At 37.2% G+C, this 27664-nt stretch overlaps 1 long non-coding RNA gene across 1 annotated transcript in view; it reads right to left on the bottom strand.

The window, feature by feature from the left end:
* Nucleotides 1–372: 372 nt before the first annotated feature.
* The window catches only part of LOC147378106 (uncharacterized), a 305127-nt gene continuing 277835 nt past the window's right edge, over nucleotides 373–27664 (bottom strand). Inside the window, exon 3 of the long non-coding RNA XR_015151337.1 lies at nucleotides 373–1023. This is a non-coding gene — a long non-coding RNA (uncharacterized LOC147378106). The remainder of the gene's footprint in view (nucleotides 1024–27664) is intronic.

The following is a 27664-nucleotide window of genomic DNA, read 5'->3' as shown; positions in this document are numbered from 1 at the left end:
CTTCAGCACTTATTACTATGCTTGGGTATAAGTCTACTTAAGGGCTCTAAAATTACTCAGTTATATGCAAGGTTACCAGCACCTTTTCTTCTACAGGACAGCTCCTATAATATCATCCATCCAGACTTCCCTCCCATCAATTGCAGCCATAAGGCAGATATTATGGCATCTCCCATACCAACCCTGGGTTGTGAGATGCTCTGGCCTCAGCACCCTGGACCCCTACTTCTCCAGGAGACAGGATTAAAAAAAGAATTATATAAATTTCCATTTGATATTTTCTCAATGTGCCAAAATGCTTTCCATTTTGATAAAAATCTGAAACATTAGTTTTTATTCCATCTTGGTAATTTTTTTTTTAATGTAGAATACTATTATTCTGACAATCATGACAATAAGTTCTGCCTAGAAATCAAAATAAAGTTTGAAAATTGGATTAAGAAAATAAAGCTTACTTCAACCTAAAATGTTTTTACTACTGAAGTGGTGGTTAAATTACATTTTGACCTATTAATGAGCAGTGCCACTTAGCTCAGTACCAGCATAAACGCATCTAGATGAAACACACACACATACACAATTATTTAACATTTTCAGCACAGCTGCTTTATGTGAGTATTTATTAATTGTCTGTAAAATCAGCAAAATATGTTCAGTAAGTGCCAGCTTGGCATATATTGTACATAATCACACATTGAGCCACACAGTTGTTTATGTCATTTTATAATCATGCTAATAATTAGCAGACAACTAAATTATTCAACAAACTATAAATGTTATATTTAATTACTTTATCATCTTTGTGTGTTGCCATGGAGATCAAACTGCTACCTCAATCCATAAATTCAGTTCTTTTATAATTTCCATCTTTATCAATATGAATGTGGAATAAACTAACAAAACTGGGAAGCACATGCAAACAAGTTAGTATTTTCTAGACATGTTTTCTATTCACACAGCTTGTACATAATGCTGTGAAAATTTATCAGGTTCTCTCGAACATCTTCAAGGCATTCCTGAGCTCTGAAATTAAAGGGAGAGAAATAAAATAAATCTTTATAAGATACAATTTCCACCTTCTGTCAGGAACTAACTGATTAGAAAACTCTTTATAGGTTAAACCAACCATTACATTTTATAGTTCTGTATATTTCCAAACATAAAGAATAAAGCTTTTTCACTATAAACTATCCTCATACAGTAAACACTAGTATCGTCCACAGCAGCAGTCTATGTAACAATTCATCATATCTAGTTTTGTTTTTCTACAGTATCTTTTTTATAGGTCTGCAAATTTCTCTCAGAATATTCCTGCATCTAAAATCACTTATAACTTAAAACTGTCTTGTAATAAACACTGAATGTGTGCCAATCCTTCACATAAAAGCAACCAGCATCCATTTTACACCATTTTGAGTATAAGAAACTTGGGTCATTAAAGTGAATTATTCTTCTTATGGGTGACTGGTATTGAAAGAATCCAAAGATATACTCAGGGCCTTGACTTCACTGAAAGATTCTAGTTACATTGAAAACTTTAAAAGTATATTATAATTTAATCAAATCTTAGGATTTTATATATACAATTCTAACATGTCAGTGTTCTTAATGGGTGGCAGACATCACCAAGCCTCTTGACCTTATCTGTCAACTCATAGTGTTAGTTGCTCAGTCATGTCCAACTCTTTGCAACCCTGTGGACTGTAGCCCACCATGTTCCTCCGTCCATGGAATTCTCCAAGCAAGAATACTGGAGTGGATTGCCATTTCCTTCTCCAACCCTGTTCATAACTGGGGCGATATTCATACTAAAATGTCCCAGTTCATTGTTGGCTTACTTATGAATAGGGCAAGCCCAAGAGACTATAGATATCCAAACTTTGGATTGGGTTAGATACACGTACATGCTATTCATTAATTCATTTATACATTTTCATTTATCCAATTGCTAATTAAAACATGAATTTTGAAGATACTTGATAAAATAACAAATTTTTAAAGATTCACAAGTACTTTTACAGATATTTCTCCAATATATAACTGAATGTTCAGAAATTAATAATACAGTGGTACAAAATTCAAAAAACATTGGCAAAAGGGTATAAGTGAATTTAAGAAACCATAGTTGGAGGTGGATGTTATTAATGCCATAATATAATAAACAAACAATTTCAAAAGAGAGAAAATTCAAGTTCCTGGGGAGACAAAATTTTTCTTCATAAAATCCAGAGCTTTATATGATAAAATGTAATCAAATATCAAAACATGAGGCTGGATCATGCAAGGCAACATTAAATCTTGCCTGGGTTATTGATAAAGTTTCTCATCTGATTTTACTGCTGCTAGTTAGTCCCTTTCCAAGCCAAACTCTATACAGATGTGGGAGACACTTTTCTAGAGCATAAATTATATATAAGAGAACTTCAATACTTAAACTTTTTCTATTGTTCCAAGTTTTCCTTAGAATTAACACTAAAATCATTGATATGAAATACAAGTCAATTCAAAATTGTTCCTTTACTTAACTTTCTCATTTTCTATCTTGTCATTTTTGCCTTTAAATTCTATACACATCAGGTATATGGAATTTTTGCTTAGTTTGCAAATATGTCATATATAATTTAGTTTCCAGGTCTTTGTCTATATAATCTCTTCTTTCTAAAAACATATTTTACTCCCTCTTTCCCCAGACAAATTCTAGTGAAGTCTCCCTCTTCTGACTATGTGACACATAGGGAAGAAAATGTTCCCTAGTACAAGGCACCTCTACTACATCCTCATTTCACACCTGTGCTTTGTGCTTAGTCGCTCACTCATGTCTGACTCTTTGCAATCCCAAGGACTGTAGCCCACCAGGCTCTTCTGTCCATGAGGTTTCTAGACAAGAATACTGGAGTGGGTTGCCATACCCTCCTCCAGGGCATCTTCCCAACCCAGGGATCGAATCCAGGTCTCCCACATTGCAAGTAGATTCTTTACTGTCTGAGGCACCAGGGAAGCCCATCTGTCCTTTACCCACAACAATACATGGAATACCGAATTTTCTTTCTCCTTTTATTTCTTTATTTTCTCTATAAAACTAAAACATCTTTGAAGGCTTGCAATTCTCAGCTCTGGTATAAAATTTATCACTTTTTTAGATAATAAGCAAATATTACTTATTATTCAATAAATATTAAAATAAATAGAAATTTACAACCCTTTTCCTAATAAAGACAGTCAAGTTTAAACTTGAAAGTAAAGGAAATTCTTAATGCAAATATCATCCTCCAGCATTTATGAATCATATGCAGCCTCAAATTTCTGACCCATTAATAAGGCTAAAATATGGAGGGAAATATAGTTAGTGAAGATGATAATAAATTTGGTTCCTAACCAATATATAACTAAGTAAGCAATTGTTTATAAAAAAAATAGACCTAGTATTAAAAATTAAGATTCAAGATATTTATAATATTCTTCCTTACATTATTCATATTTTAGATTAAGTTAGGAAAAGATAAGCAAATTATCAAGGAAATAAGATATAAAAATCACTGTGACATAAACAAAAGAATGTTGGTTGTTTATTTTACCAATAAAAACATGAGTTTAAAAATTCTGAAATACCATTAAAAGCCATCTTTATATACATTATGGTAACACTTACTAAATTTGTTATTCACATTTTGTACCAAATAAATTACTTCACATCCTAACTTCTCCCCTGCCAACCTTCTCCTCTATTCAGGTAACATCTTTTTCATTGTTTGCTAACCAACAAACTGCCCAAGTGTCTCTGGAGGCTCCTCTGTAGTGTGTGAGACAGCTACTGTCTCAACCAGCCCTGGAACTTTGATATTGATGTGTCTCTTTAGGGGCTGCAGTGAAGATAAATTACTAGTTGTCATTTTGTAAAAGTGCCTTTTAGCTCTTCAGACTGTAGTAAATGAATAAAATGACTTAAAATAGTAATAAATTGGGGTTTATCATTAATGTCATCCCCGCAGTGACATGTCAATATCAAAGGGCACACTTGCAAAGAAAACCACTAATACTAAACTTCAAGCTGAGATACAGATAATATTCGTGCCTCTTACCTGACATCTGAGGGGGGAAAAATCAAGCATCATGAAGGGAATAACAAGTGATCAGCAGGAAAATTAAGAACCGAAAGGGAACACATAAGAGATGTGGGAAAAGGCAAATTCTACATTTACATTCAGAATTAGGCCAGAGAATCCTTTTCTAGTATAGTTGACAATTCAGGTGCTTAGGTCAGAATAAAAGATCTCAATATAAATTCAAATGGTGCAAATTTCTACCTGTTGAAAAGCTAGCTCTCAATAAGCACTGCTGTAATCACTAGTTCAGGTAAGTGTGGAACTCTACCACAGGTCTTTCTAGGTAAAAGTTTGGTAATCTCCTTGGAAAGATGCAACCCTGAATGAATGAAAGTAGGAAAGTTTAAGTGCAACATGGTGACCTTTGTTGAATCACTAGTGTCTAAGATCCATGGCTGTATATCTGATTTTTGAGCAGAGGAGCTGCAAATAGAAATAGAAGAAGCTGCCTTCCCTAAAAATTCTGTCAGAGGCATAAGGAAACACTCCTTTGGGTCTAATGTTAAGCAAATGTAGTTAGAGGGAATTATTCTCATTTTAAGGGGTGCACTGAACAAACCTTTTATGTCAAGAGTACCAGAGTAGAGTAACAATTTGGTATGCACTCAAGAGGTACAGCATCCTCTATAGAGAAACTTAAGGTACTGAGTTTCTCTTTATAACATGAGACAACAGTCTTGATGCAGATAAGTAGCATTATGTATATCTAGCAATAAAGTGGGTTTAATGTACTGTGAAAGTGCCTGACACATAGCAAGGCTCAATAAATATCATCATTATATTTTTTCTGCTATCTATATACACTCTCATTAGTCATCATAACTTTCAGCCATATATTTAGAATTGATTTAGAAGGTAAAAGTAACAGGATTTGCCTGGATTGGCTATGGAGATTGGTAAAAACAGAAAAAAAAAAAAAAAAAAAGACAAAGATGACACTAAGATCCCTTGCCTGACCAAGGAAGGATAGAATAGCAATTTAATGAAATGACAAAAAAAAAAAAAAAAAAAGTGGAAGTGAGAGCAAAATTTCTGATTAGAATATATTATTCAATCAAGTATTTTAAATTCAAGCTGAATCTGGAGTCCAAAACAGCAGTCAGTGCTCTAAAAACACATCAAGTAGAAGAATGAATGATACCTCTAGAGAAAGGTACATTGATAAAAAATTTTTAAAGTTCCCAAAGTCTGAGTGTTTGGACCCTCAAATGTTTCAAGATCTGAGATGTAAGGAAATTAGCAAAAATGGACAATGGTCACATTGGAGGATGTGCCGAACTAGAAGCAGAGTAGAAGGTGTTCCAAATCTGACAAGTGTTGCTTGTGGACCAAGATAATTACTCACAATCAGTCACGGATGTTACCTAGATGAATAATCATTGGTGACACTGATAAACAAGTCACATATCCTGTCCCTTGGTACAAACTAGGAAAAAAAATGTTATTTTTGCTGGGTGGTTAAGAATCCACAAAAGGGGCATGGTTCAGTGAGTAAAGCACAAGTTAGAGTTCAACCTCCATATGCTAAATACCCCTGAGTACTGAGAACATGTCAAACTAGAAGAAGCTACAGCCATATTGAATGGTTTTAGTGATGTGGTGGGTCTGAGAAAATAATTGTCAGATTGAACATGCAAATGATGAAATAAATTACAAATAAAATTATTAAAGACTTATTCAAAGGAATTTTGCTTTAAGGAGAGAAATAGGGCAGTAGCTAGAGGGAATAGCCCCATTCATGAATTGCAGCCTTGTCATGGTGAAGGGGCTTGTGCAACTAAATGAAGCTATGAGCCATGCCATGCAGGGTCACCCAAGATGGATGGGTCAAAGTGGAGGTTTCTGACAAAATGTGGTCCACTGGACAGAATGGAAAATCACTCCAGTATCATTTCCTTGAGAATTCCATGAACAGTATGAAAAGACAAAAGGATATGACACCAGATGATGAGCCTCCCAGGTTGGAAGGTGTCCAGTATACTACTGGGGAAGACCAGAGGGCAATTACTAGTAGCCCCACAAAGAATGAAGTGGCTGGGCCAAAGTGAAACCAACGCTCAGTTGTGGATGTGTCTGGTGGTGAAAGTAAAGTCCGATGCTGTAACAAACATAGGAACTGCATAGGAATCTGGAATGTTAGGTCCATGAATCAAGGTAAATTGGATGTGGTCAAGCAGGAGATGGTAAGAGTGAACACTGACATCATGAATCAGTGAACTAAAATGTACAGGAATGGGCGAATTTAATTCAGATGAAAATTATACCTACTACTATGGGCAAGAATCCCTTAAAATTAAGGAAGCAACCCTCATAGTCAACTAAAGAGTCCAAAATGCAGTACTTGGGTGCAGTCTCAAAAATGACAGAATGATCGGTTTTCAAGGCAAACCTTCAATATCACAGTACTCCAAGTCTATTCCCTAACATCTGATGTCAAAGAAGCTGATGTTGACCAGTTCTATGAAGACCCACTAGAACTTCTAGAACTAATGCCAAAAAAAAAAAAATCCTTTTCATTGTAGGAGAATGAAATACAAAAGTAAGTCAAGAGATACCTGGGGTAACAGGAAAGTTTGGCCTTGGAGTACAAAATGAAGTAAGGCAAAGGCTAACAAAGTTTTGTCAAGAAAAACTGAAATCTCTTCAAGGAAACTGGAGGTATCAAGGGAACATTTCATACAAGAATGGGCACAATTAAGGATAGAGACAGTAAGGAACCAACAGAAGCAGAAGAGATTAAGAAGAAGTGGCAAGAATATATAGAAGTATGCAAAAAGGATCTTAATGACCCAGATAACCATGATAGTGTGATCACTCACCTAGAGTCAGATATCCTGGAATGTGAAGTCAAGTGGGTCTTAGGAAGCATTACTAGGAACAAAGCTAGTGAAGGGGACAGAATTTCAGCTGAGCTATTTCAAATCCTAAAAGATGATCCTGTTAAAATGCTGCACTCAATATGCCAGCAAATTTGACAAACTCACCAATTGCCACAGGACTGAAAAAGGTCAATTTTCATTCCAATCCTAAAGAAGGGCAACACCAAACTACTGCACAATTGCATTCATTTTGCACGCTAGCAAAGTAATGCTCAAAAACCTTCAAGTTAGGCTTCAGTAGTACGTAAACAGAGAATTTCCAGATGTACATGATATATTTAGAAAAAGGCAGAGGAACCAGAGACCAAATTGCTGACATCTGTTGGATTATAGAAAAAGAAAGGGAATTACAGAAAAACATCTACTTCTGCTTCATTGACTATGCTAAAGCCTTTGACTATGTGGATCACAACAAACTGTGGAAAATTCTTCAAGAGATGGGAATACCAGACAACTTTATCTGCCTCCTGAGAAGCCTGTATGCAAGTCAGGAAACAACAGGATCACACATTGAACAGACTGGTTCAAAATTAGGAAAGGAGAATGTCAAGGCTGTATACTGTCACCTTGCTTATTTAATTTATATGCAGAGTACATCATGCAAAATGCCAGGGTGGATGGATGAATCACAAGCTGAAATAAAGATTGCCAGAAGAAATATCAAAAACATCAAATATGCAAATGATACAACTCTAACAGCAGAAAGCAGAGAGGAACTAAAGAGCCTCTTGATGAGGGTGAAAGAGGAGAGTGAAAAAGCTTGCTTAAAATGCAACATTCAAAAAACTAAGATCATGATATCCAATCCCATCACTTCATGGAAAATAGAAGGGGAAAATGTGGAAGCAGTGACAGAATTAATTTTCTTAGGCTCCAAAATCATTGCCAATGGTGACAGCAGCCATAAAATTAAAAGACACTTGCTCCTTCGAAGAAAAGCTATGAACAACCTAGACAGTGTATTAAAAAGCAGAGGCTATGCTTTGTTGACAAAGGTCCATCTAGTCAAAGTTGTGGTTTTTTCAGTAGTTATGTTTTGGATGTGAGAGCTGGGCAATAAAGAAGGCTGAACACTGAAGAATTGATGCTTTTGAACTGTGGTGCTGGAGAAGACTCTTGAGAGTCCCTTAGAGAGCAAGATCAAACCAATCTATCCTAAAGGAAATCAACCCTGAATATGAATATTCATTGGAAGAACTGATGCTGAAGCTAAAGCTCCAATACTTGGCCGCCTGATGCAAAGAGCCGACTCATTGGAAAAGACCCCAGTTATGGGAAAAACTGAAGGCAAAAAGAGAAGGGGGCAGAGGATAAGATGATTAGACAGCATCACCGACTTGATGGACATGAATCTGAGCAAACTGTCTCTAGCAAAAACACTCTCCTCAGAAAGTGAGGGACAGGGAAGCCTGGTGTGCTACAGTCCATGGGGTTGCAAAGAGTCAGACACGACTTAGCAACTGAACAACAAAAACAAATAGAGGGAATAGTGTATTTTATTTTTCAATTTTTAGCAATGATGTGAGTGTCCTGTCCATGTATCTACACTTCCATTTTTCTTGTACATGCTGACGGCTTTTTATTATGACCACATCATCTGCCCAAGGACTTTTACTCTCTGCTGGAGCATGCTGAGTCAGGCAGGATGGTGTGGAGAATATTAGCCTAGGGGACATTATTAGCCAATCAGTATGGATGGAAATTACCAAATAAATACCCTTGCATCCTAAATTCTTATTTTATGGCTAATGTTCAAACTCAGGGATCTTCTTAGAGTGTATAAAAAATAATGTCATAATTTGCAGTAGAGAAAATCAATGCAGCCTGTGGCAATTGGAATATAGCTGCTATCCTAGTAAATGATTTTTTCTTCATTCAAACATACACAGAATACCATAAGCTTTTACTTTCACTTGGCAAGAAGAAGAGCGTATCATTCTTCCTTGGGCATGTATCAAATTTTTACTCTATAACCATTTAGTTTATAAGGATTTGGCACTTCACCATCCAACTGAATATTTTTATTCAATCACCAATAGAATTTGGAGACTGGGAGTTAGCAGGCACTTTGGGTACCTTTGGAACACTCATGAATGGAAGATGAACTCCAGCATAGCACAGGTACATCAATGGCAGTGATGTTTCTCTGTATAGAGTAGTATAAGACAGGTTGAAAATTCTTCTCCAAAAAAAGAACGTCCCTAGATGATACAAAGCTGAATAATTCAATCTACATGGCTATGCCTTTTTTTATTAATACAGATATATGTTTGGGGGGTATCAAAGTATACTGTTAATGACCATTAAAATCACTAAGAATATAAATTAAAAATAAATACCCTGACAATTTTAAAGAACATTTTTTTTTTATTTTCTACTTAAGTAAAATCAGATCAGATCAGTCTCTCAGTCGTGTCCGACTCCTTGCGACCCCATGAATTGCAGCACGCCAGGCCTCCCTGCCCATCACCAACTCCGGAGTTCACCCAGACTCATGTCCAACGAGTCAGTGATGCCATCCAGCCATCTCATCCTCTGTCATCCCCTTCTCCTCTTGCCCCCAATCCCTCCCAGCATCAGAGTCTTTTCCAATGAGTCAACTCTTCGCATGAGGTGGCCAAAGTACTGGAGTTTCAGCTTTAGCATCATTCCTTCCAAAGAAATCCCAGGACTGATCTCCTTCAGAATGGACTGGTTGGATCTCCTTGCAGTCCAAGGGATTCTCAAGAGTCTTCTCCAACACCACAGTTCAAAAGCATCAATTCTTCAGCATTCAGCCTTCTTCACAGTCCAACTTTTGCATCCATACATGACCACAGGAAAAACCATAGCCTTGACTAGCTGGACCTTTGTTGGCAAAGTAATGTCTCTGCTTTTGAATATGCTATCTAGGTTGGTCATAACTTTCCTTCCAAGGAGTAAGCGTCTTTTAATTTCATGGCTGCAGTCACCATCTGCAGTGATTTTGGAGCCCAGAAAAATAAAGTGTGACACTGTTTCCACTGTTTCCCCATCTATTTCCCATGAAGTGATGGGACCAGATGCTATGATCTTCGTTTTCTGAATGTTGAGCTTTAAGCCAACTTTTTCACTCTCCACTTTCACCTTCATCAAGAGGCTTCTTAGTTCCCCTTCACTTTCTGCCATAGGGGTGGTGTCATCTGCATATCTGAGGTTATTGATATTTCTCCTGGCAATCTTGATTCCAGCTTGTGTTTCTTCCAGTCCAGCGTTTCTCATGATGTACTCTGCATAGAAGTTAAATAAACAGGGTGACAATATACAGCCTTGACATACTCCTTTTCCTATTTGGAACCAGTCTGTTGTTCCATGTCCAGTTCTAACTGTTGCTTCCTGACCTGCATACAGATTTCTGAAGAGGCAGGTCAGGTGGTCTGGTATTCCCATCTCTTTCAGAATTTTCCACAGTTTATTTCCCTCAAAGCATGTATTTATAGCCAGAGAAAAACATATGCTAAAAGGTTAGTTTATATGTTCCACTAATAACAAATGAGAGTTGTTTTTTTTTTTCCATAATATAAGGTGTTAAGGATTTAAAATATTAAAAGTAAATTTTTATGTTATTAAACAAAATTTAGATTTTTATTGCTAATGAAAACATCAACATGTTTATGCAGAGAAGCTAAACTCTTCTAGTTTTTAAATCACTGTTATTAGACTGATTTTAGAAGTAGTTTATAAAGAACCAATAATGTAGCATAAGCAGTACTGATGAATGGAAAACCACTTTCAGATATGAATATTAAATAAAACATTTCTGAGAACTGTAAATCCTTAAGTTTTTTCTTAATACTGAATATAAATATTTTTATTTGTTATATTTAGTGAATTTCCATCTGATTCTTCTGTGTTGCTATGGGAGATTGAATTACTTTTATTTCTTCAAAGAATTAAAAAATATAATTATCCATTGGTTACACATAAATATATATTAGTAAAATACTCGAAGTAGATTTGTTCTCAGTGTTTAATTTTTGCACAATTTATTGTTCCTGGGCTTTCCTGGTTGCTCAGTTCAGTTCAGAACAGTCACTCAGTCATGTCCAATTTTTTGTGACCCCGTGGACTGCAGCAGGCCACCCTTCCCTGTCCATCACCAACTCCCGGAGTTTACCCAAACTCATGTCCATTGAGTTGGTGATGCCATCCAACCATCTCATCCTCTGTTGTCCCCTTCTCCTCCTGCCTTCAATCTTTCTGAGCTTCAGGGTCTTTTCCAATGAGTCAGCTCTTCTCATGAGCTGGCCAAAGTAGTGGAGTTTCAGCATCAACATCAGTCCTTCCAATGAACACTCAGGACTGATCTCTTTTACGATGGACTGGATGAATTTCCTTGCAGTCCAAGAAGGGACTCTCAAGAGTCTTCTCCAACACAACAGTTCAAAAGCATCAATTCTTCAGCATTCAGCTTTTTTATAGTCCAAATCTCACATCCATACATGACTACTGGAAAAACCATAGCCTTGACTAGATGGACCTTTGATGGCAAAGTAATGTCTCTGCTTTTTAATATGCTGTCTAGTTTGGTCATAGTTTTTCTCGCAAAGAGCAAGCGTCTTTTAAATTCATGACTGCAATCACCATCTGCAGTGATTTTGGAGCACAAAAAAATAAAGTCAGCCACTGTTTCCCCATCTATTTGCCATGAAGTGATGGGACGGGATACCATGATCTTAGTTTTCTGAATGTTGAGCTTTAAGCCAACTTTTTCACTCTCTTTCACTTTCATCAAGAGGCTCTTTAGTTCCTCTTCACTTTCTGCCATAAGGGTGGTGTCGATATTTCTCCCGGCAATCTGGATTCCAGCTTGTGCTTCCAGCATTTCTCATGATGAAATTTGCATATAAGTTAAATAAGCAGGGTGATAATATACAGCCTTGATGTACTCCTTTTCCTATTTGGAACCAGTCTGTTGTTCCATGTCCAGTTCTAACTGGCTTCTTGACCTGCATACAGATTTCTCAAGAGACAGATTAAGTGGTCAGATACTCCCATCTCTTTCAGAATTTTCCACAATTTGTTGTGATCCACACAGTCTAAAGCTTTGGCATAGTCAATAAAGCAGAAATAGATGTTTTTATGGAACTCTCTTGCTTTTTCGATGATCCAGTGCATGTTTCCAATTTGATCTCTGGTTCCTCTGCCTTTTTCTAAAACCAGCTTGAACATCCAGAAGTTCACGGTTCAGGTATTGTTGAAGCCTGGCTTGGAGAATTTTGGACATTACTTTGCTAGCATGAGATGACTGCAATTGTGCAGTAGTTTGGGCATTCTTTGACATTGCCTTTCTTTGGGTTTGGGATGAAAACTGACCTTTCCCAGTACTGTGGCCACTGCTGAGTTTTCCAAATTTGTTGACATATTGAGTGCAGCACTTTCACAGCATTGTTTTTGGATTTGAAATAGCTCAGCTGGAATTCCATCATCTACACTAGCTTTGTTTGTAGTGATGCTTCCTAAGGCCCACTTGACTTCACATTCCAGGATTTCTGGCTTTATGTGAGTGATCACACCATTGTGATCATCTGGGTAATGAAGACCTTTTTTGGTCAGTTCTTCTGTGTATTCTTGCCACCTCTTCTTAATATCTTCTGCTTCTGTTAGGTCCATACCATTTCTGTCCTTTATTGTGCCTATCTTTGCATGAAATGTTCCCTTGGTATCTCTAATTTTCCTGAAGAGATCTCTAGAATTTGCCTCCCAAGGCAGAAGATATAGAAGACATGGGTTCAATCCCTGGGTCAGGAAAATCCCCTGGAGGAGGGCATGACAACCCACTCTAGTATTCCTGCCTGAGAAATCCCATGGCCAGAGGAGCATTGCAGGCTACAGTCCATAGGTCAATAAGAGTTGGACAGGACTTAGTGCCTAAACAACAACAAACTGTACTCTACTTGTCAGAAAGATTATTTAATAAAGTTTTAAATCATAAGTAACCTATGTCAATTATATAAATATGTAACAGGCCTTATAATGAGTTTAAAAAGGATATCTAATATTATTCATATAATATAAATAAGCATAATGGCCTAGTAAAATATGCATATCTATTACTATATAAATGTAAACTAGTTTTACAATATATGGTGTAAAAATTTGTGAATTAGTACCATACATGCCTGCTAAGTCCTTCAGTCATGTCCGATTCTTTTTGATCTTATGGCCTGTAGCCCATCAGGCTCATCTATCCATGGGATTTTCCAGGCAGGAATACTGCAGTGGGTTGCCATGCCCTCCTCCAGGGGATCTTCCTGATCCAGGTGTCTAACCCATGTCTCTCGTGTCTCTTGCTTCACCTGCACTGCAGACAGATTCTTTACTGCTGAGCCACTGGGAAGCCGGCTTGAATGTGAGTAGAGAGGAAATCCTGTCTCACTAACTGCTTTTGCTTCAATTAAGTTTCTGCTATCCTCATACTAGCTGAAATCCTAGTCTGGTTGGTTGTGACTAATTAAATTTTGGCTATGAAGAGAATAGTAAAAACACCTGAGGCCTCTTCAAGCACTGCTGCTGCTGCTAAGTTGCTTCAGTCGTGTCCGACTCTGTGCGACCCCACAGACGGCAGCCCATCAGGCTCCCCCATCCCTGGGATTCTCCAGGCAAGAACACTGGAGTGGGTTGCCATTTCCTTCTCCAATGCAGGATAGCGTGATTCAAAAATGTGGTGGTCCTTATAGGATCAGCACTAAATAATACTCCACTGTATGACTATACCACAATTTGTTTTATTCATTCACTAGTTGAAGAAAATCTTGGTTGCTTTCAGTTTGGGGCCTGTATGAATAGAGATGTTATAAGCATTCTCATGTGGATTTTTATGTGGACATAAATTTCAAATCAGCTGGGTAACACTTAGAGGAGAGACTGCTAGATCTTTTGGTAAGCTATCACACTGCCTTCCACACTGTAGTATTTTTGCACTCTCAGCAGCAGTGAATGCTCTACATCCTCACCAACAACAAGTTATTGTTAGTTTGGGTGATTTTAGATGTTCTCATAGGAGTGCTGGGGCTGCTCTGGTGCTTCAGTCAGTAAAGAATCCATCTACAGTGCAGGAGATCCAGGTTCAGTTCCTGGTTCAAGAAGATCCCCTGGAGAAGGAAATGGCAACCCATCCTAGTAGTCTTGCCTGGGAAATGCCATGGAGAGAGGAGCCTGGTAGGCTACAGTCTATGGGGTCACAAGAATCAGACATGACTTAGCAACTAAACCACCACCACCATCATAGGAGTACTATGGTAGCTTAACCGTTGTTTTAATTTGCAATGATGAGGTGCTTTTTCATACACTTATTCATCATCTATGTATCTTCTTTAGTGAGATGTCTATTCAGATCTTTTATTCATTTTAAATTGTGAATTATTTGTTTTTTATTGTTTAGTTTTAAGAGGTCTTTATTTTGGACCCAAGTTCTTTATTATTTATGTTTTCAAGTATTTTTTCTCAGTCTGAGCTTGAACTTTTGTTTCCTTAATACTGTTTTTCACAGAGCATAAGTTCTAAATTTTAATCAAGTCCAGATTTGAGATGACAGATCAGCAGCCAGAAGTCACAGGCTGTTTGTTTTAGGTTAATTTTTTATTCTGCTAAGATAATGAATAGTTTTAACTTGTGTTAAGTTTATCATTGTTCCCCTTTTGTTTTCTAGTTTTACAATCAGATCATCTGAAAACAGTCTTACTACCCTTCCAATTTTATTTTTCTAATTGACTTCTCTTATATGATTATATTGGCTAATAAATTCAAAACAATGTTAAGTAGTAGAGGAGACAGTGGACATCCTTGCTTTGTTCATACACAATTTAACTATTAACAATTCTCAAACTAGGTACAGTTTCCAATTGATAGCATTTATTTCTCTACTGATAAAAATATAGTAACTGACACTATTATTATTACCCTGCTATTTTCATTATTATTATTCTCTCAGATATAGAGAAAAATACTTATACTGTCTGGAAAACTATATTACTGTTCTGTGTAAGGCACCTCTCGTTTATTTATTTTTTTTTAAAAACCCATTCTTTGTTCTTAATTGATTCTTCTAAAAGTAAATACTCTACTGTACTGAATGTGTGTTCTTGAGTTTTATACATCCATTTAAAAATATGCCAGGATTTGCTGTGAGAATATTTTAAATGCACATAAATTTTATTGTGTTAAGACCACATTCTGTTTCTTACTCTATTCATTAAACACTGTGTTCTTAAAAGTTATTGGTACTGCTGAGTTTATACCTAGCTTGCTGTTTCTAATTTTTTTAGATATTCATAGCACACATCCACTATATTTTATTTATACAATCTGCTCTGGGAGCATGAAGATCTCTTTCAACTCCCCACTTCATTATATTTGGCTTTCTATGGCCGTGTTTGTGATATATACAGCTAGGTATGAAATAAATGTATACACAGCATAAATACAAATAATTTGACAATGTACTGAAGCATTACACACTAGAATGGCCAAAGCAGTGTATAAACTCCCACAAACTCTGCAAGAAGAGTTCAGTTTTCCCAAACTGACACTTTATCACTATTTAATTCTTGCTAACCCAATGACTGTAAACAGGTATTGCCTTTTTAAGCATTTTCATTTTTTAAATTATTTATAAGTTTAAATATTCACTAATATAATTGCTAGTCATTTGTGTTTTCCTTTCTGGGAATTATGTTTGTATCTTTGCTCAGTTTTTTTCTTGGATTTCTTGTCCTTCATTTATTGCTTTTTCAAGATCTCAGTGCTGGTTTAATATAGTGACAGTGTTCTCTTTCAGCTTTTGGTTACCTATTATCTCCATCCACAGAGTCTATGTTAAACCAAAATCCTTAATTTGGGTCAGAAGAAATCCATCTATTTTTCATCTTATTGTTGTTACTTCTTAATTAATTAATTCTTACATAACACATTTTGTTGTTCAGTCGCCAAGCCGCGTCCAACTCTTCGCAACCCCATGGACTGCAGCATGCCAGGTTTCCCTGTCCTTCACCATCTCCCGGAGTTTTCCCAAGTTCATGTCCATTTCATCAGTGATGCCATCCAACCATCTCACTCTGTAAGTAGGTAAATGAATCAAGATAATATGCTTAAAAATTTTACTCCTCCTATTACATTGGTTGATGTGGATCTTTTAAAAAGTTCTCTTAGTGAAGCTCAGCAAGGTAAGTTTGTTTTTCAATGATATGTCTCACAGTATATCCTCAACGTCTTCAAACTATCCTCTCATAATTGTTATTTGTGTGCAGAGTCTGGGTGACTGTCTCAAAAGTCATCATTTCTTATTTCAATAATAACTAATCTAGCTTTTATTCCAGACATTATTTTTAAATTTTTAATTTCATATATATATATATATAATTTGCACATACATATATAATATGCACATATATATATAATTATACACAAATACACAAAATACACAAATACTCAAAAGAAATGGGGTAGCCATTATAGTCCAAAAAAGGGTCCAAAATGCAGTACATGGATGCAATCTCAAAAATGACAAAATGATGTCTGTTCGTTTCCAAGACAAACCATTCAATATCACAGTAACCCAACTTTATGCCCTGACCAATAATGCCGAAGAAGCTGAAGTTGAACAGTTCTATGAAGACCTATAAGACCTTCTAGAACAAATACCCCCAAAAGATGTCCTTTTATTATATGGGACTGGAACACAAAAGTAAGAATTCAAGAGATACCTAGAGTAACATGCAAGTTTGGCCTTGGAGTACAAAACAAAGGAGATCAAAAGCTAACAGAGTTTTGCCAAGAGAACTCACTGGTTATAGCAAGCACACTCTTCCAACAACACAAGAGAAGACCCTACACATGGACATCACCAGATGGTCAATACCATAACCAGATTGACTATATTCTTTGCAGCCAAAGATGGAGAAGCTCTATACAGTCAGCAAAAACAAGACCAGGAACCAACTGTGGCTCTGATCATGAATTCCTTATTGCCAAATTCAGACTGAAATTGAAGAAAGTAGGGAAAATCACTAGACCATTCAGGTATGATCTAGATCAAATCTGTTATAATTATACAGTGGAAGTGAGAAATAGATTCAAGGGATTAGATCTGATTCACAGAGTACCTGAAGAACTATCGACAAAGGTTCCTGACACTGTATAGGAGGCAGTAATCAAGACCAGCCCCAACAAAAAGAAATGCAAAATGGTTGTCTGAGGAGGCCTTACAAATAGCTGTGAAAAGAGAAGCAAAAGGTAAAGGAGAAAAGAAAAGATACACCCATTCAAATGCAGAGTTCCAAAGAATAGCAATGAGAGATAAGAAAGCCTTCCACGGTGATCAATGCAAAGAATTGGAGAAAAGCAATAAAATGGGAAAGACTAGAGATCTCTTCAAAAAAAGAAAAAAAATAGCGATACCAAGGGAACATCTCATGCAAAGATGGGCACAATAAAGCACAGAAATGGTATGGATGTAACAGAAGCAGAAGATATTAAGAAGAGGTGGCAAGAATACACAGAAAAACTATACAAAAAGGATCTTCATGACCCAGATAACCACGACAGTGCAATCACTAACCTAGAGCCAAACATCCTGGAATGCAAAGTCAAGTGGGCCTTAGGAAGCATCACTATGAACAAAGAAAGTGGAGGTGATGGAGTTCCAGTTGAGCTATTTCAAATGCTGCTGCACTCAATATACCAGCAAATTTGGAAAACTCAGCAGTGGCCACAGGACTGGAAAAGGTCAGTTTTCATTCCAACCCCAAAGAAAGGAAATGACAAAGAATGTTCAAAAGAATGTTCAAACTATCGCACAATTGCAGTCATCTCATATGCTAGCAAAGTAATGCTCAAAAGTCTCCAAGGCAGGATTCAACAGTATGTGAACTGTGAACTTCTAGCTGTTCAAGTTGGATTTAAAAAGGCAGAGGAACCAGAGATCAAATTGCCAACATCTGTTGGATCATGGAAAAAGCAAGAGAGTTCCAGAAAAACATCTATTTCTGCTTTACTGACTACTCCAAAGCCTTTGACTGTGTGGATCACAACAAACTGTGGAATATTCTTCAAGAGATGGAATAACAGACCACCTGACCTACCTCTTGAGAAATCTGTATGCAGGTCAAGAAGCCACAGTTAGAACTGGACATGAAATAGCAGACTGGTTCCAAATAAGGAAAGGAGTATGTCAAGGCTGTATACTGTCACCCTGCTTATTTAACTTAAATGCAGAGTACATCATGAGAAATTTCAGGCTGGATGAAGCGTAGGTGGGAATCAAGATTGCTGAGAGTAATATCAATAACCTCATATGTGCAGAGGACACCACCTTTATGGTGAAAGTAAAGAACTAAATGGCCTCTTGATTAAAAGAGGAGAGTGAAAAAGTTGGCTTAAAGCTCAACATTCAGAAAACTAATATCATGGCATCTGGTCCCAATCACTTCATGGCAAATACATGGAGAAACAATGGAAACAGTGAGAGACTTATCTTTGGGGCTCCAAAATCACTGCAGATGGTGACTGCAGCCATGAAATTAAAAATGCTTGCTCTTTTGAAGAAAAGCTATGACCAACCTAGACAGCATATTCAAAAGCAGAGATATTACTTTGCCAACAAAGTTCATCTAGTCAAAGCTATGGTTTTTCCAGTAGTCATGTATGTATGTGATATTTGTACTATAAAGAAAGCTGAGCACTGAAGAAGTGATGCTTTTGAACTGTGGTGTTGGAGAAGACTCTTGAGAGTCCCTTGGACTTCAAGGAGATCCAACCAGTCCATCTAAAGGAAATCAGTCCTGAATACTCATTGGAAGGACTGATGCTGAAGCTGAAACTCCAATACTTTGGCCACCTGATGCAAAGAACTGACTCCTTGGAAAATACCCTGATGCTGGGAAAGATTGAAGGCAGGAGGAGAAAGGGACAACAGAGGATGAGATGGTTGGATGGCATCACTGACTCGATGGTCATAGGTTTTATTAAGTGCTGGGAATTGGTGATGGATAGGGAAGGCTGGCATGCTGCAGTCCACATGGTTGCAAAGAGTCATACACGACTGAGTGACTGAACTGAACTGATACACAAATACATATATATATAAGTATCCGGTCTCATCACTTCATGGGAAATAGATGGGGAAACAGTGGAAACAGTGTCAGACTTTATTTTTCTGAGCTCCAAAATCACTGCAGATGGTGACTGCAGCCATGAAATTAAAAGACGCTTACTCCTTGGAAGGAAAGTTATGACCAACCTAGATAGCATGTTCAAAAGCAGAGACATTACTTTGCCAACAAAGGTTCATCTAGTCAAGGCTATGGTTTTTCCTGTGGTCATGTATGGATGTGAGAGTTGGACTGTGAAGAAGGCTGAGTGCCGAAGAATTGATGCTTTTGAACTGTGGTGTTGGAGAAGACTCTTGAGAGTCCCTTGGACTGCAAGGAGATCCAACCAGTCCATTCTAAAGGAGATCAGTCCTGGGATTTCTTTGGAAGGAATGATGCTAAAGCTGAAACTCCAGTACTTTGGCCACCTCATGCGAAGAGTTGACTCACTGGAAAAGACTCTGATGCTGGGAGGGATTGGGGGCAAGAGGAGAAGGGGAAGACAGAGGATGAGATGGCTGGATGGCATCATTGACTCGATGGACATGAGTCTGAGTGAACTCCGGGAGTTGGTGATGGACAGGGAGGCCTGGCGTGCTGCAATTCATGGGTTTGCAAGGAGTTGGACATGACTGAGCGACTGATCTGATCTGATCTGATATATACATATATATATATATGGTGTCCAATATTTTTCTTCACTTCTACCTGACAACTTGACTAGACCACAACTCTCAGATTAATTTGTAAGATAGTATTCTAAATATTTATTTGAAGATTTTTGGATGAGATTAACATTGTTTTCAGTTTCTTTGAGAAATAATTGACATATATCATGGTATAAATTTTAAGACACACAGCATGATGATCTAATTTTACATTTATTGTGAAATAATTGCTACAATAGATTCAGTTATCATCCACCATCTCACAGATACAATAAAAAGAAGAGGAAAACTATTTGGGGGGTGAGAACACTTAGGGTTTACTCTAAACATCTTGTCTGCATATCATACAACAGTGTTAATGATAATCATCATATTTTAAAACTTGTATTTGTCTTATAGATGGAACTGTGTACCTTTTGACCATCTTCTTCCAATTCCCCCTCCCCTACCCTCTCTTCACCTCTGGTAACCACATGTTTGATCTCTTTTTCTATGAGTCTGTTTGTTTTTTGTTTTTTGTTTTGAATTACAAATACTAGAGAGATTTGTCTTTCTCTGTCTGACATTTCACTTAGCATAATTATTCAAGGTCCATCCATGTTGTCAAAAGTGGTGAGATTTCTTCATTTTTTATGGCTGATGGGATTAACATTTAAATTAATAGACTGAGTATAGCAAATCATCTTTCATAATGTGGGCCTTATCCACTCAGTTGAAGTCCTTAAGTAAAAAACACTGACTTTCCCTCAAATAGGGGAATCCTACCAGCCAAATCAGAGAAGGCAATGGTACCCCACTCCAGTACTCTTGCCTGGAAAATCCCATGGATGGAGGAGCCTGGTAGGCTGCAGTCCATGGGGTCACCAGAGTCGGACACGACTGAGTGACTTCACTTTCACTTTTCACTTTCATGTATTGGAGAAGGAAATGGCAACCCACTCCAGTGTTCTTGCCTGGAGAATCCCAGGGATGGGGAAGCCTGGTGGGCTGGCGTCTATGGGGTCTCACAGAGTCGGACACGACTGAAGTGACTTAGCAGCAACCAGCCAAATGCCTATGGACCGGAACCGCAACTCTCTCGGGTCTCCAGTTTCCTGTGCTGTCCTAAAGATTTTGCATGTATCAGCCTCCACAATAACCTGAGCCAATTCCTTAAAATAATCTCAAAAAAATCCTTTTATTTTTCTCTCTCCATTATTCTCTCTTTTTCTTGCTCCCTCATTCTGTGTGTGTATATTAAAAGATGTAATAAACAATGACAGACTCAAAATGAATAGGAACCAGTTGAATAATGAATGAGTAAAAAAACAAATATAACTATATTTATACTTTATACTTGTTAAGAGAGAGGATCTTGAAATATAACAAATAAGAAACTATTATAATTTGACAGCTAAATAGGATATGCTGACCATCCTATGAGTTTAGGGAACACTTAGTGGAGGAAGTGTGATTTTAAAAGCTTCGTGAAAGAGGAAACAAGATTGCTGAGTATGGTAATAAAACAAAGGAATTATTTTATCTTATTATTTCACATATTAGTATTTACCTCTCTGTTGGTTTTCCAACAGTTTGCCTTATGATGAGTTCTTTTTTGCTAACATAAGTATTTCTGAAGTTATAAACTCTTTAAGATAGTTTGACAAGGAGAAAAAAAATCCTTCTCCTAACTAGAATTCCAGATTTGTTTCATTTTAACCATTCTTTTTTCCTTGCCTTCAGAAGAAAAATCAAAGAACATTATCTGCTATGAGACTTTTCTTTCTTTTTTTTTTCTTTGCTTTTATTTCTGATGGTTTATTTTTTTTTAATTTTATTTTATTTTTAAACTTTACAATATAGTATTAGTTTTGCCAAATATCGAAATGAATCCGCTACAGGTATACCTGTGTTCCCCATCCCGAACCCTCCTCCCTCCTCCCTCCCCATACCCTCCCTCTGGGTCGTCCCAGTGCACCAGCCCCAAGCATCCAGAATCGTGCATCCAACCTGGGCTGGCGACTTGTTTCATACATGATATTATACATGTTTCAATGCCATTCTCCCAAATCTCCCCACCCTCTCCCTCTCCCACAGAAGCCATAAGACTGATCTATACATCAGTGTCTCTTTTGCTGTCTCGTACACAGGGTTATTGTTACCATCTTTCTAAATTCCATATATATGCGTTAGTATACTGTATTGGTGTTTTTCCTTCTGGCTTACTTCACTCTGTATAATAGGTTCCAGTTTCATCCACCTCATTAGAACTGATTCAAATGTATACTTTTTAATGGCTGAGTAATATTCCATTGTGTACCACATTGTGTACCACAGCTTTCTTATCCATTCATCTGCTGATGGGCATCTAGGTTGCTTCCATGTCCTGGCTATTATAAACAGTGCTGCGATGAACATTGGGGTACATGTGTCTCTTTCCCTTCTGGTTTCTTCAGTGTGTATGCCAAGCAGTGGTATTGCTGGATCATAAGGCAGTTCTATTTCCAGTTTTTTAAGGAATCTCCACACTGTTCTCCATAGTGGCTGTACTAGTTTGCATTCCCGCCAACAGTGTAAGAGGGTTCCCTTTTCTATGAGACTTTTCTATCAGAAGTAAACTTATACGTCCTAGTGGAAAACACAGTCAATGCCATTCATTCCCTTTAGACACAGCTTAGATAGCAGGATAGTGTTATTCACTCAGTAGTGTCCAACTCTTTGTGACCCCATGGACTAGCCTGCCAGGCTCCTCTACCCATGGAATTCTCCGGGCAAGAATACTGGAGTGGGGTGCCATTCCCTTCTCAAGGGAATCTTTCTGACTCAGGAATTGAACCCAGGTCTCCTGCATTGCAGACAGAGTCTTATTGTCTGAGCTACAGGGAAAGTAATGAATTCACATGGTTTGAATAAATGTTAAGGATACAATAGATACCAATTTAAACTGGCTTGGGTCAGTTAGTTTTAGAAGAAAACAAAATAAGCCTTATAGATATTATGTTCTTTATCCTCCTTTATGAGTGTTATTTCTGCAGATATGTTCAATTCCTGATGTTGGTGTTATTTTAGCAATAGTTGATTTAAAAGGTTCATGGTTGAAAGATCCTAAACTGAGTATCAGAGGGATGGCTAGACTGATGATTTCAAAGAATCCATAAACCATGAAATGATATGATACTTCAGATATCTGGCACTGTGATGTGGTGGAAAGAACAAAAAATTTTAAGTCATACTATATTGATTCTATGTCTGGTCTGTCATTTATACTAGTTGTATAAATCTAACCTCAGTGAGCCTCTGTCTCATTGGTAAAATGTGGATAAACAATGGAGCTTGTCTGCTGTGACTGTATATTGAGAAAACAAATATGAAGCTCACACTAACAATTAAGTATATATTATCCCCTCTCAAATAAAGGCTAACTATAAAAAATTAATAATTTCAGTATTTATAGGATATTGAAATATATTTTTTAAGATATTAAAGCACAATAACCTCACTAATCTGACACATACAACCCCTCAATCTTTCACAGCAACAACAACATTAACTTTGAGGATGATTTCAACAGTGTAGTCCCACATCCTTCCTTCTTTGATAATAGCTCAATTTTGAAACTAACAATGGTTTCTTTATCATTAACATTACCATTTCGGCTCTTATTACCGAAATAATGTATTCCATGTTATATAATATGAGGATCAAAATAAAAAATTTAAATATATGTTTATATTTTATAAAATAGTATATAAATAAACTAATCTATAAACATCTCTTGTCTTTGTTGTTTTTTAAGATCTTGTAGCTAGAGTCTAAGATTGGGTTGCTGATTTAGTCAACTCCTTTAATGTCCAATGGCATATCTGTTTGCCAACATAGCACATATCCTGATTGACAACACTGAATAGTCATTGGCATGCCACTTTGCAGCTTTAAAAGAAATGTGTGTTCTGCTTAAACTGATAAAAACTCAACTGAATAATGAATGTGCAATCACCATACCACTGGGTGCTCAGTCATATCTGACTCTCTGTAACCCCATGGGCTGTAACCTGCCAGGCTCCTCTGTCCATGGAATTTTCCAAACAAGAATACTGGAGGCCATTTGCTCCTCCAGGGAACCATACATGACACCATACCATTACACAATATCAAAATGACTTTCTCTAGCAATATAGAAAATGTTCCCATATATGCTTTTACAAAACTTGGTAAATATCTTGTATATGCAACTAAAATTTCACTCATTGCATTTTATTTTTAATTTTCAAAGGAAATAGAGCATACTAGTTGTTATTTTAAATGATCACAATGAGTAGAAGGAGTATATTAGGCTGCTTTCAGTGACAAAACATTCAAAAAACCTTTATAAAGAAAATTTTTGAACTGGCAAAAACGGAATTATCAAATGGCAGAAGCAAAGCAAGAATTAGGACACATTGTGTCACCATAACAATTATAATGCTATCATTTACCTTAATTCTCAGAACAGGCACTATTTTCCTTCATAGGTAGAGAAACTGAGACACAGAGAGGCTGAGAAACTTGCCAAGGGCCAACTCAACAGTAACTGCTGGAGCTAGGATTCAAATTCAGGAAATCTGGTGAGGATTTCTACCTGTTAAGCTCTATGCAGCCTCATATGAGCACCACAAAATGCACAGCAAAAAAAAAAAAAAAATGTGAAAACACCTCCCAAGCTGCCTGGCACATAATCATGTTCAGTGAATATTAATCTAGATTTACCCTTAAAGCTCACACAAATTAAAGCTTCTTTCAATAACATAATCTTTCCACCATACGGATTTTTAAGACCAGGACTCCTTCGAAGCTTCTGAAAATAATTAAGGAAAATTCACAGTTGGAACCTGGAGAAGGAAAGAGCAACCCACTCCAGTATTCTTGCCCGGAGAATCCCAAGGACAGAGGAGACTGGCAGGCTGCTATCTATGGCGTCGCACAGAGTCAGACACGACTGAAGCGATTTAGCATGCATGCATGCGTTGGAGAAGGAAATGGCAACCCACTCCAGTGTTCTTGCCTGGAGAATCCCAGGGACAGGGGAACCTGGTGGCTGCTGTTTATGGGGTTGCACAGAGTCGGACACGACTGAAGCAACTTAGCAGCAGCAGCAGCAGCACAGTTGGAAAGAGAGTGGATGAGGACTTCTGCTTTCTGGACCAACATGTAAACAGCTCAGAAGTCATCACTCAGGACTGGAAGAAAGAAAAAAGATAAACTGAAATTGGTCTTCATACATGCATCAGAGAAATGAGGAATCTATTGAAAATAGATTGAATCTATTTTTAGATTGAACTGAATTAATTCAATAGATTGAATTCTATTTCTCAGAATCTATTGCCCAGAATCTGAACAGACAAATAAACAAAAACAGAATCACAGCTTACCAGGAGTAAAAACCCAGGGGTAGTCCCAGCACCTAGGGTCAGCTATCAGAGCTGGAGACATCGGTAACTCAACTTTAGATTGTAATTGGTGAATTGTTGCAGACTCAGTGTAGATGAGCTTGAGAGTCAAAAACTGCAGAGGGCCAGTATTAGCCCCTCCACACACCTTCTTGTGAGTTTTACCTACAGAAAGCCTATTTCTGCCACTGTAAACATTAGAGAGAAATCCCTTTGTACTTTATGCAGAAGGAGGGGAAAAGTAACCTTTTGAAGTACACACAGAGCTCCCCCTTCTTCCCTCAAAGAAACCTATTTTACCAGAGACTAAACCAACTGGGGTTTTTAGCCAAAGATTAACCAACCTGGGAAAGAAAAATACCCAATTCAGGTTCATTTAAAGACTGATACCCAATCATAGGACTACTGAACACTTCTCCTTCTACAGCTTACTGTTATATCAGCAGGGTTCTGGTGTAATAACAAGGGATTGAAGCTGAAAGAACGGTGAGCCTCAGACCTTTTTAAAGAATCTAGGCTCCTCTGTCCATGGGATTTTCCAGGCAAGAATACTGGAGTAGGTTGCCATTTTCTTTTTCAGGAGATCTTTCCAACCCAGGAATTGAACCCAGGTCTCCCACATTGTAGGCAGATACTTTACTGTCTGAGCCACCAGGGAAGTCCAAAGAACCTCTAGAAAAACTCAAAAACAACAGATGATTCAGAAACAAAAACATTAGAAGAAATTGTAGGCTCTGACAGTACAATCACAGCAGCCAATAAACATGGTCTAACTCCTAGCCAGAGAAAAATAATCCTCACACTAAAATCCTTTTACCTGATTTACAGTTACAGAGATTGAGTAGATATTAATCTAACTGTATTAATAATCACCATAATGAAGGTAATCTAAATATGCTCATTAAAGGACACAGACTGTCAAGTTGAATTAAGAAAAACAAGACCCACATATAAATTGTCTACAAGATAGATACGTTTGAGCTCAATATTCTTGATTTTCAAGAAAAAAATTATTTATTAATCCCTCGTGATACTGACTTTTTCCTGTGTAAATTGCTTCACTGTTTTTATATCTAGTGTGTCTCTTAAAATATGTTGCTTGGCAAATAAAAGAAACCCAGCTCAAACTAACCTCAGCAGAAAAAAGTAAACATTCCAGAATCATGGACTTTATTTATCTAAAATCTCAGGTCTTCGCTGAACCCATAGCTCAAACTATATTATAAGAAACTGGCTACTCTGTTTCTCCACTACATTTCTTCTATGTGTTTTATTCTCCAATAGTTTTGGAGAGAACTGTTTGAAATGCCCAGGTTCAAAGCCAAACAAAAACAATGAGATTTTTCCCTATACTTTTGTTCCATTGTTCTAATGGCTTTGATGGTTTTCCTTAAACCCACCATAGTAGCCTGAACAATACAACATGCTGTTTGGATTAGGTTTTTGTGGATGGAGTAAATGCCACTGGAAGGGAAGAATGTGTGATCCCCTGGAGGGAAAACAGGTATAGTTACCAAGACAACAATGTCTGGAAAATAGATATCCATAAACATCTATTGGACTAAAACATAAGATTTTTTTTTTGTACTCAACTTGTTCATTGTTCCCTTCTATATGGTTTCTAATATACTGCTGGAAAACTGAATTAATTTAAATTAAACTATAGTGAGCTGGGTTGGGACCTGGTACCCTTTACCAAAGTGCTTATACTTACACCTGGACAAAAGTCTCCCCTAGCAACAGAATACAAAGAAACTCGAAGAGACTATAACCGCATCTCTGTGCAGTCAGGTATGCACAACAAGATACAAAAAGGCCACAAACCAACTGCCACTTCTGAGTTTCCAGGAGCAAAAACAGGAGCAAAAACTGCTATGATCCCTGCATTCAGCACCACTTAGGGGTGGGCAGACCACTTGGCTACCCCTCAAACCTGACCCACTGATATACCCCTACTTTTACCCCATTTAAGGAACCAGCCTGCCCTCCTCAGAGAGCAACCAAGGTCACCTGTTGTTTTCACTCCCTCCCGCAGCAGCATGAGTCCCAAGAAGCCTTGCCTGAATTTCTCATCTGTCCTCATCAATTTTTATTGATTAAAGAGTCCAACGACCCAGATCATATTAACATTGAACTGAAATGTTATGAATTGAAATGAACTGAAGAAGTGAATATTAGAGATTTCTCCCAACAGCATGAGATTGCAGGATAGAAAAGACTGCAAGAATAAACTGGCCTTTCATTCTGTTCCTCAGTGCAAAGTCAGCAATAGTTTAAGCAAGAACAAACGGTAATTATCTAAAGCATGAAAGTGTTTTTTCCTCGAATATCTGATTTTAAAGTTGAAAAATGAATAGGAATTCTTGTTTATTAGTTTTTGAGCTTTTTTTGTCATAATGCTGCTGCATTCTGCTTTGAAAATTCTATATGATAATAATAAATTTTTAACAAAGAAAATACATGAAAGAACAATTATAAGCTTCTTAGAGCATCTGAACATTT

This window comes from Bos grunniens, chromosome 2 (assembly GCF_055505025.1).
Source record: "Bos grunniens cultivar Pamir isolate PY7600 chromosome 2, Bosgru_T2T1.0, whole genome shotgun sequence".
Lineage (NCBI taxonomy): Eukaryota > Metazoa > Chordata > Mammalia > Artiodactyla > Bovidae > Bos > Bos grunniens.
The sequence above is the reverse complement of the archived record's forward strand: the minus strand, read 5'-3'. Positions and strand labels throughout refer to the sequence as shown.